We start from the raw sequence: 20092 nt of genomic DNA, 5'->3' as shown, positions 1-20092 counted from the left end.
CAAATGGATATAGAACTTAAACAAATAAGAGTACTGTTTTGAAAAATCCTTTATTTCTCAGCATAATCTCCCTGTACCTTGAGGCACTTGTCCCATCGTTTCTCAAGCCCCTGAAAACCAGCAGCATAAAGTTCTTTGGGCTGCTGTCGGAACCGGGCGGTGACTTCCTTTTGTATAGCTTCATCGTCAGGAAAATGTTCAGCCGAAGTACGACGTTTAAGAGAGCCGAACAAATGGAAGTCGCTTAGAGCAAGACTCATCACCTGTGACATTTCGGGCTAGCATATCGTGTCCTTCATCGTGGTAGCGATTGAGATGCTGTAATGCCAGACCCATTCTTTGCATTTTGTGTTGTGGGGTCAGCGTGCGCGGCACCCATCGTGCACAGACTTTGTGAACACCTAACCTGTCATGCATTATGAGGTACGCCATGCCGTGTGAACACGTCTGGTTCCGACAGCAGCCCAAAGAATTTTATGCTGCTGGTTTTCAGGGGCTTGTGAAACGATGGGACAAGTGCCTCAATGTACAGGGCGATTATGTTGAGAAATGAAATAATTTTTTTTTCAAATCAGTACTCTTATTTCTTTAAATTCTCTATCCATTTGTAACTTACTTATTGACTTACCCTCATAGAACTGTGAACAGAACATCAAAAATTAAAATAGACGAAACAACGTTTAAACAGTTGTGTTTTATGAATGTTAAACGTGGTCCATGAGTGAAATGAATGAACTTATTTCAAATACGTGATAAAGGGTAGATTTTGAGGAGGTGCAGAGACCAGTAACTGAGCAAGGTACCTGTAGGACCAGAACTAAAGTAGAACTCAAAGAAATTAGCATGCAAAATCCCTGATCTCGTAGTTGTAGAAGGTTTGTTTGGTTTGGATCACAAAAATTGGCTAAAAATAAATAAATTATCAACGGGATATTAGACGTTAGATAAAATATTAGTAAAATGATAAGCGTCAAACAAATTTCATACTTAAGAGTTTTGTCTTCTGGGATGTAACTGGGTGCAGTCCATTGGAAGTAAACTGACAGTTCTATGGAGCATGTTGCTTCTGTCCTCAGGATGGAACAGTAAGTGAAGCTGCATGTTCCTCCGAAACGTCTGTTAACTTTAACGTACTACACGGAGTTCCTCCCAGAAGAAGAAACTCTTGAGTACCACCGCTGTGAGATCTCCTTTGAGCTCCTTCAGGGTACTTGGGAGACCGCGCATCATCGAACTTTCGAGTCCACAAATGATTTTTCGTGTTTATTTTCGAGTGTACATCAAAATCTGCGTTACGCAAATTCGCGCTGGAGGAGGGTTTAATATATAGTGTTAGTCCATAAAAGGAAATAGCTCTCACAGTATGACTGTCAGCCTCACACAGTATGAACTGGCACTTCGAAAAACTTTCCACAAAATTCGGATGCTTGACAGGTCTAGGTTTTAGACAGAAAGTAAACGAAAATTAGCTCAGACCTGGTCTAACTCACATTAACTCACTTCATGAAGCTGATCCCTTCTTGAGAAGCTACCAATTGTACAGCTACTGAAGTTATTCCCGGCATTTTATGGAACCCGAAGGTTCGTTACCGCGTTCACAAGAGCCCTCTACTGGTCTCTGTTTTGAGCCAGATCAATCCAATCAATATCAACACATCCTATCGCTCTAACATCCATTTTAACACTATCCCCCATATGTCTTGATCGTCTTAGTGGTCTCTTTCCTTCTGGCTTTCCCACCAGTATCCTATATGCGTTCCTCTTCTCCCCATACGTGCTACATGCCCTGTCCATATCGTCCTCCTTAACTTAGACACTCTAATTACATTCAGCGACTTACATCGAAAGTGCTAAAATTGATAGAAGTTACATCTGGAGATATTGTATAATTTCTTTGCGTTGATACACTAAAGTGTACTGTACACGGGAACAAACGCACGTCTTCATACGGAACTCTGTGAGAATTCTTGTCTCTAGACCCATTTGTGCAGGTCACCTTCTGGTCTGTATTAAATAATTGTTTCAATGCTGTGATGACCGAGGGTCGATAGATAAAATCTACTCCCTCCAATTTTTGTGTTCGGTTTGTGAATCACCTGTTTCCGATGTTGTTCGATTGTTACCAACCTTCCTCCCACCCCACCCCCAATGGTCGTAAGCTATAATCCGTCCTGGAACAGCATTTTGACCCCAGGGGCTTTACTTACTGCTGGTTGCTTGGCAATAGACATTACTGTGTGGAGCAGGTGAGAACATTGCTACACGCTGTTTCACAAATGTTAGGTTCATGTACAACTATATGCGTACTATAGTCAGCATTACCAACATTAGGCTACTTGGTACAGCTCACAGCCAGAAGGATGCATCTTACTGACCAGATAGACGATACTAACCATATCAAAAATATTTTCACGGTTCTATGGCGTGATTATAGAAGGGGTTTGGATTGGAAGTTGGATTTATTGAAGGCTTATACACACAACATGTAACAACAATTAACTATAGTGCTATTGCTAATCCACTCTCTACAATTCACAACAACACGCAATGAAGTCTTCTCAGTCTGCTGTCTTTTCAAAAGTTGTTGCCAGGTAACGGCTTCCAATGACGGACGTTCCCCTTCCTGCGGGTTCCCGAACTGTCCCCGTGACTTACCTGCCAGTTTCTAACAGCAACAGCTCCCAAGGACTGAACCCCAGCAGTTCTCTAACTCATTAACTCACTGACTTTCAGGCTTGTGGCCGTCTCACACCAACCTCCTACTCATCTCACTGTTGTCTCAACACTCTCTGCTAATGATAGTTGGGCCTCATTATATAGCCTCGCCACGGACTGCACAGAGAACACCGCTTCAAGCAGCTTTTATCTATTGTCAGCTAGGTTTCTAGCACAAATTTCTATCTCCTCTTCTATCCTAGTTCCACACATGTGCGTGCTCTATCACAATTTTTATTTTATGGTTTCTTGTTATTGCCCACTGAACTAGGCTAGTCCTATATGTTGAAATAGCTGGGTAAATCTGACAGGAGTTGTCCAGTGATTGAGATTAGCCCAACTGAGTAGATGTCTTCCTTTCTCACCTGAGGACGGAAACAGATCCATTTTCCGAAACGACGTGTCTCCTATTACCTAAAATTCCGGATAATGGAAAGAGTCCAAACTCCCAGTAATTCTGTTTTATATTATTGTATGAGTGTGTTACCGTCATTTCCTAGCAAAAGCTGTTGTATGGCTCTTTATTTCGCTGTGGTTGCCTAGCAACTGGGCTGCATGCTACAATATTGGCTGAATGAAACTGGTTGCATTTTGGCAGTACAGACATGAGGAGCGAGTCATATCGTGACGTAATTCTGTTCTAGCAACATATTCTGATGGTATCAAAATGGTGTCACATCGCAGTGGGCGACCTTTGTGACTGAAGTTTCTTGCAGTTGTCTTGGCTTCTTCGGGCAGACGACTAGTTGCTACCTTGAAGTAGATCACGAAGGGCTCATTCCAGACACATGCATGTTGCCGTCTAATTCGACACTTCGTAACAAGTTCACTTGCTTAGTGGCGTTAAATAAATTATCAGTATGTAACAGTTAGATTGCCGGTCACGGTAGCCGAGCGGTCTAAGGCATGTACTGTCTTCGCTCTCTTGGAAATCGGGATCGTTGGTTCGAATCCCACTCAGGGCATGGATGTTTGTGTGCGTTTTTCTGTGTTTGTGTACAGGTAGAGGCCTTGCCACGAGCTGATCACCCGCCCAAGGAGTCCTACCGAATGTGTAAGATCTAGAAAAACCGAAGTGAACGGAGAAGTTCATGGAGGTAGGCCTAGGCCCACTGGGGCTGTAGTGCCAAGGAGAAAAAAATAGATTGATGTGGATTTTGTAAATTAGACATAATGATAATTAGGCACTTATGCTAATTCCGTCGTACCCTCAGTCCTCTCAATTTCTTCTGTTTCTTGATTTCAAAACAATTCCCCCATTTTCATTCTTCCATTCCTTTGTTCCTTGAATATTTCTACCTCATTCCTCTCTTTCTCTTGTCTGGTCTGATCTGGTAAATTTCTTCTGGCCTTCGCCAGCAAAGTAATTCCTGGTTCCAATTTCCGAGTCCCCGTAAATTAGCAATGGCACTAGGATTAAAATCTTTTTTCCTTCTGGCGTGACAGGAATATATATATTGTTAAAGGTGAAAAGAGAGTAAATTTGTCCCTTTACTTAGTTAAGCAACACGGCATCAAGGAGTATGAGGGAGTGTAGATATAGCTCCACCTTTCTTGACCTCGGCACTAGATGGAGATGAGTGGTTAGCTTCACGTCACTGCCGCTTTAACACCAGAAAAACGACCCCCGGTACCCATCTTATAGTATGCTGGGTTGGGACTCAGAGGCGGTGTGGACCTCGTGGAGGAGAGATAACTGTTGCCGTTGCAGGAAATCTGACTGCCACTCCCCGATCGTCCAGCCTTTAGCTCAGTTAGTGTACCGACTGGGCTATCCCGGCTCTAATACACTTTTTTTTAATAATATCTTTTCTGTAAAGAATTTTGAAATTATTTTAAGGCAGAAACATGACAAAGTGTTGTTATTAATTTCAGTTTTGGGCAAATGAATATTTTATTTTATGTGAGCATTCTTCTTTTCAGTAGTTCAGACGCGCTTGGCAAAGGCAGGCGGCACGCGGGTCGAAATCAACTTCCCTAGCGATTGCTGTACACTCGTATTTTGGAGATCCTCAGCTCAAATACCGACCCTGACTTTGGCCATCCTGAAAGAAGTGTTTCTTGGTTTACTCAGTCTCTACAGGCAAATATGTTGCCATAGTATTTCGAATAGGCCACGACCGGTTTTTTATAAATGCTTTTCAATTCGTCTTTTATCAGTCATCCCGTCGTTTGATGCTATTTTCCGTAGCTACTGACGGCGTCCTGACGTCTCCCAATGCACCTCCCCATCCACTGCTTCTCTTGTTAAGTTTCATTGTTACAGACAGCCACTACATCTGGCCAAGTGTTCACAGTTCAAGTCTCGGTAGGGGCAAGAATTTTTACTTCTCCATGTCTTCCAGACCGGCTCGGGGGCTCACCCAGCTCACTAACCAACGTGTACCAGGGGGCTCTTTCTCCGGGGAAAAACGGCCAGGGCGTGAAGCTGACCTCTCATCTCCAACCACTACCGAGGTCAGGAAAACGTGGATCTATACAGGGTGTTTCACGACTTTAGGGCATAACTGCAGGAGGTGATTTCCTAGGTCTTTGTGATCAAAAAAGTTCATATAAATATGTGTCCGATTTTGGACGGTTACGGAGTTATGACCGTTTTAAACTCAGAACAGAAGGTAACGATTACTGACAATAAACGGAACAAAATAATAAACCAGCATAATACATGATACATTTAAAGTATGAATGTAAAGTTAACTTCGTGAAATTGCCTTTACTTTGAATTGATTGGTGCTTAAAGCTGATTTTCGAAAATGCCACCGCCGGCCGCAACACAGGCTGCTGCTCGGTTGTGAACCGCGCGGGTACATACCAACCCACCACGCCTTAGGTAGCTCTCAAGTGTCGAGATAACGAGAACTCTCTGTCTGTAGCTGACTAAAAATAGCGACCCGTCAGATGATAGACGCGGTTCCCACGAGGGCGTGTACGGGAATGAAAAAACGGTCATAACTCCGTAACCGTCCAAAATCGGACACATGCTTATATGAACTTTTTTGATCACAAAGACCCAGGAAATCACCTCCTGCAGTTATGCCCTGAAGTCGTGAAACACTCTCTATATACGCCATACGCCTTCATGACATAGTGCTTAATTAGTTATGTGCAGGGAAATCTTTACCTTTACTGACAGCGTCGTAAAGTCACCCACTGCTTCTCCTGTTTTGTCTCATTACTATAAAGAGCCTGCCTCACCAGAGTCTCGAACTCGCGTACTCATCTACCCATTTCCGGAAGTGTGCTCATATTTCCCCCACAGGAAGCTAGCGGGCACCTGCCAACACATTAGCACCTTATGGGTTTTTGTTCCCGCCACCTGCCTCACGTCTGGGTGGTAATAATACTGCCACATTACCACTCCCTCGGAGACATTGTATCATCTGACGCCGCAACACGGATGTTTCCGTTTTACGCTTCTGCATGTCCTCAGGACAAGAACGGTTTATATCCGATTTCATCGATGTCAGATCATTCAGTGCAGCTTATAGGCAATGCAGGACGATGGCCGAAAAGGAATGTAGCTAATTCTTGTTTGAATATCACTGTCTGCGGTATGACGCCTTGTAACATGGTAAAAAGAGCTAGCCTTAATCACTGGAGTTTCTTTTTAAGAGACCCAATACAGTATGTGTTTCCTCCCCTTGACATGAGGATGGAAACAGATACAGTTGCCGAAACGTTGTGTTCTTAAGAATACCGCACGATGGGTAAAGTCTGAGTGTTAGACGATTTTGTTTAGATATAAGCTGCAGGAAGGGGACGCGGTAGCGTAGTTGGTTGAGGCACTACGCTACAAGGCGCAAGGTCGCGGGTTCAAGTCCCGATGAGGTCATTGGATTTTTTTCAGTTGAACTAATCCTTCCAGCCGCACTATGGCCCTGAGGTCAACTCAGCCTCTAACAGAAATGAGTACCAGGAATTAATTAAATAAGTTTCCTTGGGAGTAAAGCGCGGCCGGCGCGTAAGGCTGATAACCTGACCGCCATTTTTGAGTCAAGTGTCTAGATAATGTGGGAGCCTCGACGTCTCACAACCGTATGGGCCTTCACGGCCTCTTACAGGGATAGCTTTAATTTATAAGCTGCAGGAAACGTTCTTAGCCTCTGCGACTTACGACGTTGTTACCGGCAGCCAGTAACCAGAAGCCGATACGGTATGCTGATGGATGAAGCATATAGATCAGATAAATACCTCGGGGATGGACAGGCAAGTCTCCTCACCTGTTTCAATTTTCGGTATGTTTGTGCAGTCCTTCGTATGGTAAAGGAGGCCTCCATGTAGCTACTGGGCATCCTGCTTGTGTGTACGCCTCCTCAGTGGAGGAACGGGATGTCCAAGGTTCGATTTCCGGCAGGGGCACAGACTTCTGACCGGCTCTGACCCCCACCCAGCCTCCTAGTCAATGGGTAGTGGAGGAATTTTAAAGCTGCAGGAACGTGAAGCTGAACAATCACATTCATATAGTACCGAGGTCAAGAAAGGTGGAGCTATACCTCCATTCTTACACTGCGTTGAAATCATATATATATATTATTATTTTAATAACAATTAAAATTCTAAACCTTTCGTCGCCGTAATTCTTAACACTTCTGTATTCAGTTCCCATTGTTTCTCGGTTATAAAGGTAAAATTGTCTCCGTGCTTACCTAATTAAGCACTGTGCCATGCAGGCGTAGGGGGAGTGGATGTATGTATTTCTCACATTATAAACGAGGTTAGTACCTCATGGCATATGGGATGTATATAAATGACTAGACTGAGTACAATCACGATAGACGAGCACGCAATAGCGTCAGTTATTCAGTATTCAGTATCAGAAGGGGTGGGTTTCCCCATGCACCGCGACTAGTAGTCTATTATACATCCCCCTTTAATTTCTACAGTCGCCATACCCTTCCAGTACTGGTGCTCGCTATCTCCCCTTTCTGCCAGCAAGGTCGGCCCTCTTCTGGCATTGGTACCCGATAACTTCCCCATCTACCGGAGGCATTGGAAACTACTTGGGCCGGAAACTTTTGCCTAATTTTTCTCAGAGGTCTCCTAGAGACATGAGGATCTTTTACGTGCCGTAAAGCTACGACACGGGACCCACGGCTTAAAGTCCCTCCCGGAGGACTTGTTCCCTGAATTTTTCCTCCCTTAAAAATTCCACTACCTCCGCCGGGTTTGAACCCGCGTACCTTGAGTCATGAGGTGGGAACGTTACCCCTAGACTACAGAGGCCGCTACGTTATAGCGTAGTTGTAGAGCAAAAAATAAAGTAGTTTAACAGACTCATTTCGAAGCCGAGTTTCCTACTAATTACATTTTTCTTTGTGTTCGGTGAATTCACTGCTATATTACAGATATGTCTGTTTCCATGCTGTTACTCGTATTTTGTCCGTGTGCTCTTTGACTTCACACTTTATCGCCCCATAAACAACACATAAAAAGGGGTGAATGGTCTTCAGTTTAGAGTATTGAGGGCAATACATAAGGGCAATCACCACAAGTTGCCCACAGCCTTGATCTGTTCACTTTAAGTCTGCCTCAGTTTTTCTTGTGCCCATTTCTTAACACGTTGATTCTATACACGACAAAATCCCACTTAGAAGCACCAGTCACTTTCGTCTATATTTCTATGTTTCTCGACTATTTTCTTGGAGAGAGTAGCCGTTTCTTGTAGCTGACAATTTAGGTCGCTCGGCCGGTTAAATTACCGCTGGATATCGCCAGTACAATAATTGTTGGTTTCGAGTCCCGTCAAGGAGTTTTCTTTTTAAGACTTTTACATGTTTTGAAATGGGGCCTCTTCTTCGACGAGAGGAAGGATCTGCATGCTACTGGCCCCTCCTACCTCTGCTGGGGTTGCTTGAGCGAGCACTCACTCACTAATTCGTCCTCTCCTCAACTCACACACTGTGCAAGGCCCTACTATTGAGGGCTGTGACGAATGCAGGAAATCAGAACTATTAGAGACGTGGTAAGAGCCTGGATTAGCAACTACTACCTGAGCCAAAACAAAATTCCTTTATTCCAGTCCAGTCGAGCCCTACNCCCCCCCCCGACAGTCCCTTCATTGCTCACCTATCAAGTGACAAGACACGAACACAGTGCTCAAGCGCGCTCTCTCTGAAGAATGATTGAGCTGGCTGGTTGGTATATTGCTTCTAGTCTTCGCGAGCAGAGCGATTTTTGGTTCTGAGTCCCACATGACTAATTGCCGTATTTTTCTCTCTGACGGCCGTGGGAGCCTTCACATCGGCCTTGGTTCCCTATCTTATTTTTTTATTGCTAGTGGGATGGGACTAAGTCCCTTGTACTGCGGCCACTTATGGCCTATTGTACCAGCCCCAGATGATAGGTGAGGGTGATTGTGGAGCAATTGGTGGAATGAAGATTGGCAGGGGAAACCGAAGTACTCGGAGAAAACCTGCCCCACCGCCACTTTGTCCACTACAAATCCCACTTTACCAGACCCGGGATCGAACCCCGGGCGCCCGGGTAGGAAGCCAGCGACTAACCACTTGAGCTATGGCGGGGGCCTTTGCTGTGGTTACTATTGATTGATGTCGCTACTTTCCCCCCTATGATTATTGGTTATAGTGATTATAGTAATAGTGCTATTGGTTACAGTGGGTATAATTATTAGTCACTATTCGTTGCTGTGGAAAAACTGGTTTCAGTTGTCTTTGTTCATTACCTTGGTGACTTATTTCTTACTATTGTAATATTGATAATCATTGTTACTGTTGATTACCGGCTGAAAATGTTCTTACAGACAGAAGATACGAGAATATGAACTGGCACTAATGCCGTGAGGTTTCAAGGAACAACACAGCTGCTCCCTCGGGTAGAAACACAAGGAAATAATTTCTAACGCGGTAATACACAACTGAACATTTCTTCCCACAGATGGATCCGCCGTGACGTGATAGTACAGCCAACTTCTTCCCTCTATGGAGCAAAACTAGAACTGTTTCCACGAAGAAGAGTATAATCTGTGGAAACGTCGGTAATGCAGTGTTCGTGCACACAAATTGATTTTTCGCGTTAAGGAAAAGGGCATGGTGCCTAACATGAGACCGCTGAGGAGAATATTAAGAGCTAAGAGTGGAGAGATAACAGAAGCCTTGAGAAAATTTGTGATAATGAGCTTCATAAATTTTACTTCACGCCAGATATTAGTAGAATGATTAACTCAAGGACGCCGGATTTGCAGGGTATATAGAAAGCGCGAGAAAGAAGTGCTTGCAGACTTTCGATAAGAATGCCTGAAAGAAGGAGACCATTAGGAAGATCTAGGCATAAATGTAAGGGTAATATTTAAATTGATCTGAAAAAAAAACAACATGGATGAATGTGGACTGGATTCATCTCGCTAAGGATAGAGAGAATAGCCGATTGTCTAGAAAATATGGAAGCCTCGCCCTGTCACAACCCTAAGGTTCTCCACGGCCTGTTACAGGGATAGCTTTTCACCCAATAGGTGAGCAACTCTCGCTGTCCAATGTGAACAGAGATGACTTGACTTCACTGTCTCTCCGAACTGAGCATATATGTTTCTACATTAGTAGCGTCATTCACATTTCCTGAAATAAATTGAGGTAAACGCTTTCAGTAAACATCTAGCTATTTTTGCGCATGCGTCGCGCACAGCTTCTACTACTGTGTTACCGACGAATTCTTGTCAGCTAGGGTCTTCGAAAGCAACTAGTTCTACATTTCGCCACAAGAATGCAGGCGTTGTACATATAACTGTGATGACGGGTTGCAAGCAGAGGAACATGTCTTCAGGGATTGTAAATTGTAGGAAAACCAAAGGGCAACAATGATGGACATTTTGTCTAAGAACAGCGAAAAAAGAATACTCAAAGCTAGTTACAGAGCTCTTAAGGATATATATATATATATAGAGAGAGGCTTTTGCAAGGCGTCTGTTGCGTCACAAACAAAATTCCTAAAATTATTAAAGGAAAAGAAAAAGAAGTACATGTACAGAACAATAACAGTACATCCTTAGAGTTAAGAGAGATGGTCAAACATCGATGGGTGACCGCTATGAAAGAATAAGATTTTTTTTTTTTTTGAATTGTTTCATTTTGGTCCGTTACACTATTAATCACCAATTGTCAATAGATTTTCCGTCAAGTGCAACAATATATATTTTGGTCACTTATTTATCTCATCTGCCTTACATGTTTCGGTTCCAAGGAACCATCTTCAGAGGCACTTACAACAAATCATGAAAACACTGGCACAGCTCAACATCCACAGTATGTAGTTATTTGTGGAAACTATTACATATATCGGAGTGTAAAGCACAACACATAGTACACAATACACATCGCGTAAGATACACCCGACCACAAGCCCACACAACCCCGTGCTGACGCCTCCCCCCATAGGGACGATTCACCAAGAAGGAGCCTGAATATTCTACTTGAACGTTTTTTAATTTTTAACTTTAAATTTTAACGTTGACGACTCGGTTTGAGGGTGGTTTTTTTAGATGCAAGTGCTATACCTGCATTCAAGATACTGGGAAGTGTTGTGCTTTACACTCCGATATATGTAATAGTTTCCACAAATAACTACATACTGTGGATGTTGAGCTGTGCCAGTGTTTTCATGATTTGTTGTAAGTGCCTCTGAAGATGGTTCCTTGGAACCGAAACATGTAAGGCAGATGAGATAAATAAGTGACCAAAATATATATTGTTGCACTTGACGGAAAATCTATTGACAATTGGTAATAAGATGTTTATAAAAATGCTACATGCATTGCCTAAGCCATTTTTGTACATACACTTATTTTCCAAAACAAAGAAACGAAACTAGTTTCATAGGTACTGGATACTATTTCTCGGATACATGAGTCGTGCCCCGGACATCGTACGTTCCCGAAAACGGGCGGTAAGTCGAAAATGTTTAAGTCAAGATCGTTACAGGTTCAGACAGTTTCACGATTTCCAGAGCCCGAAGAGAGAAAAATGTGGCCATGAGTCCCGCGGGACACGGAACCAAGAATGACTGTGCTGGCGAGGAGCAGCTGCAATTTACCCGACCGAGGCTTGTCGTAAGAAAGGACGTATGGGTTTACGTTCCCAGAGTTCAAGGTTCAGACCCACTTTTCAGTACTTCAATAGTTTCATTATAAAACTAACAATGGCATGACATTATTAAATATTTAGAGTTGGAATAACTTAATCTTTATAGCAACGGGTTAGTGGCTGGACGACCAGGGTTTGATTCCTAGCAAGGCAAGACTGTTTTCTTCTCCACAGCATCGAGACCGGCTCTGGGGCCCACACCGCTTCCAATCCAATCCGTACCGGACTACTTTCCAGACAGTGAAGTGGCCGGGTCGTGAAGATGACCACTAAACTTCATCTAGTGCCGAAGTCAACAATGGTGGAGCTATACCTCCACTCCACACGTCTTCGTGGCATACTGTTTAATTAAAGCACAGGGGAAAATTTACCTTTTACGTTTCTTGTTATTAAACATTAAACATATTAGAAAATTAAATTTAATGTAAGAGGTAAAGCTGTCCCTGTAACAGGCCTTGGAGGCCCATATGGTTGTGAGACATCGAGGCTCCCACATTTTCTAGATAATCGGCTTAGAGATGGCGGTAAGGTTGAGAGCCTTACGCGCCGGCCGCTCTTCCCCCCCCCCGGAAGATTCCTGGTACTCATTTCTGTTAGAGGCTGAGTCGACCCCAGGGCCATAGTGCGGCTGGAAGGGTTCGGTCGATTGAAAAATCCCATGACCTTATCGGGAATCGAACCCGCAAATCTTCCTGCTGGTAGTATACTGCCCCAGCCAACTACACTACCGTGTGTCCCCTTGGAAGTTGCATAGAGGAGATAAATTTATTGCCCCTGATGGGACACGAACACAGTTTCCTCGGTCGTGAGGTCCGTAACCTACATAAGAAGGACCCCGCCTGATAAAGTTGGCCGTTGATTTTTCTTGGTTCTGATTTAGGCCTATGAAGTTTTGTGTTCTATTCCAGAGCGGTGAACATGAAATGTGTATGTTGCCGCGTACCTGACTTCGACACGGAACTGCGCTGTTACTGCGACAGTCAGCAGCTGCGGAAATTGCGCTCTGTGTAATTTCGAATGCGCAGAAATTTTTATAGCATACGCGTAATACCAGTTTCGGCTGGGACTTTATTTCTGTGAATTTGAGTCTTTATTGAGGTTTACATTGGCACAAGGCACAAGGTTTCGAAAAATAAACTAAACCTTTACAATTGGTACATAAATATCCCACATTCGTGAGGACAGAAGTATCTCGGGGGAAGGAAGACTGGGAGTGACCATAAAATTTGCTTGAAATTGACGTTTATAACCCGTTAAAAATAATTTTACTAACCCTCACTGAAGTATTTTTTATATTGTGGCATATAGACCCCTTGCTAGACAACGACCGCGGAATAAGAAAATATACAGCAACCGTTACTGAGTAACTGTTTCGCAAACAAACATGATCTCACGCTAAGAGTTGAGCAACGGCTTTCTCTACGTGGTACGTGCCATATCTACGTTATGCAACAATAGAACTATTGAGAGAAGTGTTTTCTATGATGTCCGTTCCGAAGCTATATAACGACGAGCAACTGCTAGGAAGTCTCAAATTTGAGACAGCAATATATGGTCTCGAGTACCAAGGGACTCAGACCCGAGAGAGACTGCGCTGGCAAGGACCAGCAGCATATACAAAAGACATCTCGTCCTCACATCAGAGAGGGCGCCCCACAAAAACAAGACCGTAACTGTCAAACAGTAATAAATATCTGGTCATGAGCCCCACCAAGACTTACTGACTGAGTGGCCGTCAGTCGCAATGTGACTTTGACTTTGACTTATGAAAACTATTGAGTTCAGTTTCAGAGGTACAGCTATTCAATGTACAGTTCCAAATTTGTTGATAAGAAAGAGATATTACGTACTGTTTCTAATACCGGTATTTATTGTTCAGGTGACAGAGTTGGTACAGTTTACCTAGCATAACACATTTTCGAAAATTCCACCGTCAACATCAGTGCACTTTGCTATTCATGTGAGAACATGGCGTGTTGCTCATCTGTACAGTGTACAGTGTACTGCGCAGTGAAATAGCTCTATCTCGGTGCAACTCGTGTGAGGACATGGCGTGTCGCTCGTCTGTACAGTGTACAGTGTACTGCACAGTGAAATAGCTCTATCTCGGTGCAACTCGTGTGAGGACATGGCGTGTCGCTCGTCTGTACAGTGTACAGTGTACTGCACAGTGAAATAGCTCTATCTCGGTGCAACTCGTGTGAGGACATGGCGTGTCGCTCGTCTGTACAGTGTACAGTGTACTGCACAGTGAAATAGCTCTATCTCGGTGCAACTCCTGTGAGGACATGGCGTGTTGCTCGTCTGTGCAGTGTACAGTGTACTGCACAGTGAAATCGCTCTATCTCGGAACCCGTTAGGTATAGGACACGTATACATATACACACTTCTCTCTGTTTATAATGACCGAAAGTGTGACCTCCCAGAATATTGACTTTCTCTCCTGGGACACTCTGTATAGAACCGTAATGCTTCAGATTCTGTATGTGGCTCTTCAGATGAGCGATGAAAGTACAGAAATGGAGGAAGGTGACAAAGAAGCGGTGAGCAGAAGCGCAGAAGCGCGGAAGGAGTGAACAGAAGAGAATGCTTGTTCCTGAAATATTGGAAAGGGACAGAGAGGGTTGATGGGGGGGGGGAAGGGCGGCACGTGTTGGGCCCCTATACATTACGGCGTTTATCCGTCGCTCTGTGATTGTCATTTGTTGGCGGGTCGATAGTTGTCCCTCTCGGGCCCCGACTGCCTCGTCTCTATAGAACGCTGCCTGGGGCAGCCGTGTGTAACATGGGCTGGTTATTGCTGAGTAGAATGGTTGGTTACGAATGCTGAACCCGCAGAGATACGGGGAGAAGCCTGTGCCACGTAATGTAATGTAATGCGCTCCATCTAGTATTGGAAGCGGAGTGCTTGATCTTCATTGACGTAAAGTGCTACGTCATCGAAAAATGTATTACGTTGAATTTCCGCATACTTCCGGTATTCGTACGCCGATAGGAAATTCAGATATACTTAAGCGGGACTTTTCTTCCGTGATTTTATATTTCAACATCCTGTTACAATGTACACATCTGATTTAGGAGTTTTGTGGGACCGCGCCATAGCTCAAGCGATTAGTCGCTGGCTTCCCACCGCGGCGGCCCGGGTTCGAGCAAGGGGTCTGGTCAAGTGGGATTTGTCGTGGACAAAGTGGCGCTGGGGCAGGTTTTCTCCGAATACTTCGGTTTCCCCTGCCAATTCTCATTCCACCTACTGCTCCACGCTCATCATCTCTCATCCTGGGCTGGTACAATAGGCCAGTAATGGTCGACGTACCAAGTGGAATCAGTCTCACCCCACCCCAAGAAACTAGCTTAACTAGATATTTGTTTAGAGTGATCAATTCTCAGTAATTAAAACTTTTGTGTGGAGAAGTCGGCTCTGTTGACGAGTAATTACATTTTAAGCTCAACAAGTAGCGAAATGGAGCTCAAATTAAAAACATTAAGATGTTAATGGTTTTCATAACTTCGTTTCTTTTTATTAGTAATATGCAAAGAGGACTTCGGAAACTTCGATAATTCACAGCGGACTGAGAAGGAAACTTTAACATGTCACATTTCTGAATTTCTTTCATTAGAGAGTCAAGAAAAGCAATAATAAAAGTCTGTAAAGTTTGAGGTCATTAAGCTCACAAGGAAATTCTTGTGAAGACGGCTTCAGAGTGCAGAGTGCAGAATGCCGTAATGCCATGGCGGAACCCCAGGGATGTAGCCCGCATTTGTATACTAACAGTGTTGTACATGGCTTTAAGCCTAGTCGTTTTACATTCAACTCCCTTTGCTGTGTCGTGATTGGATTTTCTTTGATAAAAGCTTTTCCTTGCACAATATAAAAACAATTAAATTGTGTAACGCTTCAGAATCAACCGCAGGACTGAGCTCTACTTCCCGCTGAACTAAGAGAATTTCAGATGCACCCCCTTTTGAGACACAAATGCCTAGGGATCATGGTTATAGCAGTAACTTTCGGAAATTCTTTGTCTTTTACTTACTTGTGTAAAATTGCAATTTTAATTAAATATCAATAAGACTAAAAACATATAAACTTTATTATATATTAGTTTATCATATTCCTTTGTGGGATTTGAGGCTTTCACGGATTTGAGCGTCAAGTTCACGGTCGTCTGGGATATGCCGCCGTGAAACTTGTTTTACTCGTTAATAACGTTCCTGACTGCCTCTGTGGTCTAGTGGTCACAGATCCTGGCTACAGATTCAGAGGCTCCGGGTTCGATTTTCCGGCACTATCAGATTTTCTGAGAAATAGTGGGTGTGAAACGGGGCCTACTCAGCTTCGTGAGGATTAATTCCCTTAGTGGGGGGTGGAGTCCAACTGGGTCCACTCGGCACGGCGGCCACTGATTGGCCTATTGTACCTGTCCCGGGTGATTATGAAGATGAATTTTATGGAATGAAGATTGGCAGAGGAAACCGAAATACTCGGAGAAAACCCACCCCAACGCCACTTTGTCCACCACAAATCCTACTTGACCATGCCTGGGATCGAACCCGGGCCGCCACGGTGAGCTATGGTGCGGCCTAGACAGCCTCGTGAGGATAATTTAGGAGCTGTTTCAAAAAAATAGCGGCTCCTGTCTAGAAAGCAGAGATTACTAGCCGTGGGGATCCGTTGTGCTGACCACGCGACACCCTCTAACCGTTAAATTCGGCACTAATTTCGTCGACAAGCGGCGGTCGCTCGGTCGGCATAGTTCGCTTGCGGAGTACAGGCCACGGAGTTTTTTAATAACGTTTCAAAGTATTTCTATTACTCCATCTCATTTCTCCTTCCTCGAAGATCACGTCTGCTGATTATTCCGAAACGTTGGTAACTGTGGTCCAGAATACACAACGTCCTACATCAAACGATCGTAGTTTTAATGCATCCTTTTCCTCCTCTTTTGTCTTTTTGGCTTATTTGATTTATTTCAAAATTTTGCCCTCTTAATTTGTTTCTTTTCTTTTTTCTTCCTTTTCGTATACCACGTATCTTCTTCTTTCTTCCTTCCGCGTATTTCTTCCTTTTACTTTTTTCTTTCTCGTATTTCACTTTCTTTCACTTTCTATAATTTCTTTCCTTGTCTTCTCATTTTCTCTGTTATCTTTGTTTTGGAGAAGTGTTTTGTCTGGTTCCTTTTGTTATGCCGTACAAGAAATGTAGTTTTTCATAGCTCTGGGCGTCTACTCGATACAGCGAAGCAGCGCTCTGAGGTCACTCAACTGTTTTTAGAGAGGTCAACTTAAGTGGCGCTGTCGTCAGCCCAAACCACTACCGAATTAGCTAATTTTGAGTCGCGTGAAGTTCTAGAAAAGTACTTGAAATAACCTTCGTAGCCTCTCAAACGACAGCCCGTAGAGTGAGTTATAAAAGAGAACTTTCAAAGTGCCGTACTTAAACCTACAAAGTAATATACTCCGACGTTATTAACCCATAGAGACAAAATATGGATAGTTGATAAGGATGAAGGAGGCTACCTCACTGTACACTACGTTTCCCAGCGACAGCATAAGGCAACTAAAATATATTTTTCATATTTCAAGTAAGGTGTGCTTTATCCCCAGAGCTTTTTGGTGTCTTCGCGAAGAAAACTTACGAAAATATGTGTCTGTTACTATCATCACGCTTCTGTGTTGGCCAGTATGGAACACGAGAAAAATTCGAAAAGAATTTCATAAAATACGGCATCGTGAAATTTACTTAAAAATGCCTAAATTTTCCGATTTAGTTTAGCGCCCACACCGACCTTGCTGTCCACTCAGTCTTCAATTCGAGTCTTATCTGGCACATGTTTATGTATAAAGCGGCCGGAACGTGAAGTCAACCGTTCGTCTCCATCTAGTGCCGAGGTAGCTGCGCGGTCTGCGACATGAACAGTCTTCTCCCGCTCGAACACTGGGACCATTAGTTCGAATCCCACTCGATGAATAGATGTCTGTGTTTGTGTTCTGTATGTATGTGGCGACCTGCCTAACTCACATACGTTTTTATTCATTTTGGAGGCCGCGCCATAGCTCAAGCGGTTAGTCGCTGGCTTTCCACCGATATAATAAATCCGATTACGAATAAAAACCCCGTTTATAGTCACGCCATCACGTGACAGTATTGTTATTTACCCTGTTATACTTGACCTACGCTCTTCATTAAGGTCAGAGAGAACATTGCAGTATCCGTGCGCCCAAGTGGTTAGGAAAAATCTTCTAAAGTCAAGGGTCTTGAGTTCAGCGCCCTTAGGCGACGTAGGATAGTGGCGGATTATTATTTCTAACTATTTCATGGATTTAATATCATTTTTGTTACTGTCCCGCTGTACGCCATAATTGTCATGTTGCTGCGAGAGATCCTGGTTACGCAGTTTGCCGGTAGAGGGATGCACGAGCTGGTTACATACAATACTAATTCCCATAACACACGCAGCACAACACAAGACAGAACACAACCCACCAACCTAAACACGCATGCGCATTGAAAGAACATGTACATATTAACAACGTAAACAAAAACAAAGACAGGAGTTTCCTCGCCCAAAAATTTTAACACCTGATGATGACCAACATTGGTCGAAATATGTAGAGAAAAATTTTAATAAAATTTTATAGAAGAGTGTTGCACATGAGACTGTAAGAATCTGATAACCACTAACTAAATCAGCCAGTAAATGGATCTGCCAAAATTAACCTTTCTGTCATCATTTTCATGGAGTGTGCTTAATTAGAAGTGCTAATTGGAACGTGTTAATTTGTACTTCTTGTGTATCTGATATTATGATTGGCTTGCGAGTATGCAAAGCCCGTAGTATGTTCGTATTATGGTGTAATTTATGTTGTTAAGAAGTGGGAAATTATTACTTTTAACTTTCGAATTTCTCCCTGTAGTATAAAGCACAAAATATTTGCAGACTGGCAAAGTCAGTCCTTTCAGTTGGAATTGCATCGTGTGTATATGGCAGGAGTTAAGTAATGGGTCCGTGTTTATGGTTATGAGCAAGTAAAAGCAAGCAAAGCGCGGTGATATCAGATCTAATAAATTTTATCTTCTACTTTCTATAGCCATATCATCAACTGTTTGCACCGTCGCCATTTTTGTGTCTCTTAAGGCGCGTCCACATTACTCGTGCTCATGCTCGTGTGACTCATTATGCTGGCGAGTAATGAGGACGATATGACAAGTCACGAGACAAGCAAATTTTAAATTTTAATTTAAAAACTATAGCCAATAAATCAAAATACGACTACAGCCTATACACACTACGAGTAAATATACGGATCCTCACGCGCCGAAGCCTGGCGAGCAACTGAAGTAGTGTGGACTAAGATTTACGAGCACAGGTAAAAGCCAGACGAGTCTCCCGACAAGCACAAGCCTGGTGAGCACGAGTAATGTGGACGCGCCTTAAGAGGCAAAATTAGTGAGTTGTTTTTATTGACAATGATGCGATATTATTATTATTATTATTATTATTTCTAGATATCTACACTTTACATTTCTCAATTGTCAATAGCAAATTAGATTTGTGATAATGAAATTATTCTTATTATTATTATTTTGTTTGTTTGTTTCATTATATACATTAATATGTTTCCTCCAATGCTTACCTTTAATTAGTCTTTGACTTTATATTGTGCTTGTCCAGTATGTAACTACACGTATCTGCACTGTGCTGTGACTAATTGGCCTTGCGGCTGTTGGCTCAAACATAAATAATAAAGAATTGAATTGAATTATTATTACGGGTTCGAGCCAGCTCAGTAGGTATAGCGACCGACTACGAGCAGGAGGGCCGAAGTTCAGTTCCTGGAGAATAAAGATATTTTTCTTTACTCCACAGGGAACACACGGAATCTAGGATCCAGCATCTTTCTATAAAACGGGTATCAAGGGCTTTTTCCCAGATGGTAAAGTGGCAAGGAGCGTGAAGCTGACCATTCATCTCCATCTGGCATCGAGGTCAAGAATGGTGGAGTTATACCTCCATTTCCCAAAACGTCTTCACGACATGATGTTTAATTAATTAAGCACAGGTAAAAATTTACCATTATTATTATTATTATTATTATCATTATTATTATTATTATTATTATCATCATCATCATCATCATCATCATCATCAGACCACCATCACCATCAGTTCCAAGCAGAAAAAATCCACTTTTGTATTTCATGTTATTTCGAAATTTTCCTCTTCATTCTCAATGTATTTACGAATTTCATTCTAAAATATAATTGTACTTTTTGGCAGAAACATGTG

General features: G+C 43.0%; 1 long non-coding RNA gene across 1 annotated transcript in view; it reads left to right on the top strand.

The window, feature by feature from the left end:
• Window positions 1–19799, top strand: part of LOC117282706 — a 169874-nt gene extending 150075 nt beyond the window's left edge. Inside the window, exon 3 of the long non-coding RNA XR_004513573.1 lies at window positions 19673–19799. This is a non-coding gene — a long non-coding RNA (uncharacterized LOC117282706). The remainder of the gene's footprint in view (window positions 1–19672) is intronic.
• The last annotated feature ends 293 nt before the right edge of the window (window positions 19800–20092 follow it).

The sequence above is a fragment of the Cryptotermes secundus genome, unplaced genomic scaffold, assembly GCF_002891405.2.
Source record: "Cryptotermes secundus unplaced genomic scaffold, Csec_1.0 scaffold81, whole genome shotgun sequence".
Taxonomy (NCBI): domain Eukaryota; kingdom Metazoa; phylum Arthropoda; class Insecta; order Blattodea; family Kalotermitidae; genus Cryptotermes; species Cryptotermes secundus.
Note: the sequence above shows the minus strand (reverse complement) of the source record. Positions and strands in the feature narration are given on the sequence as shown.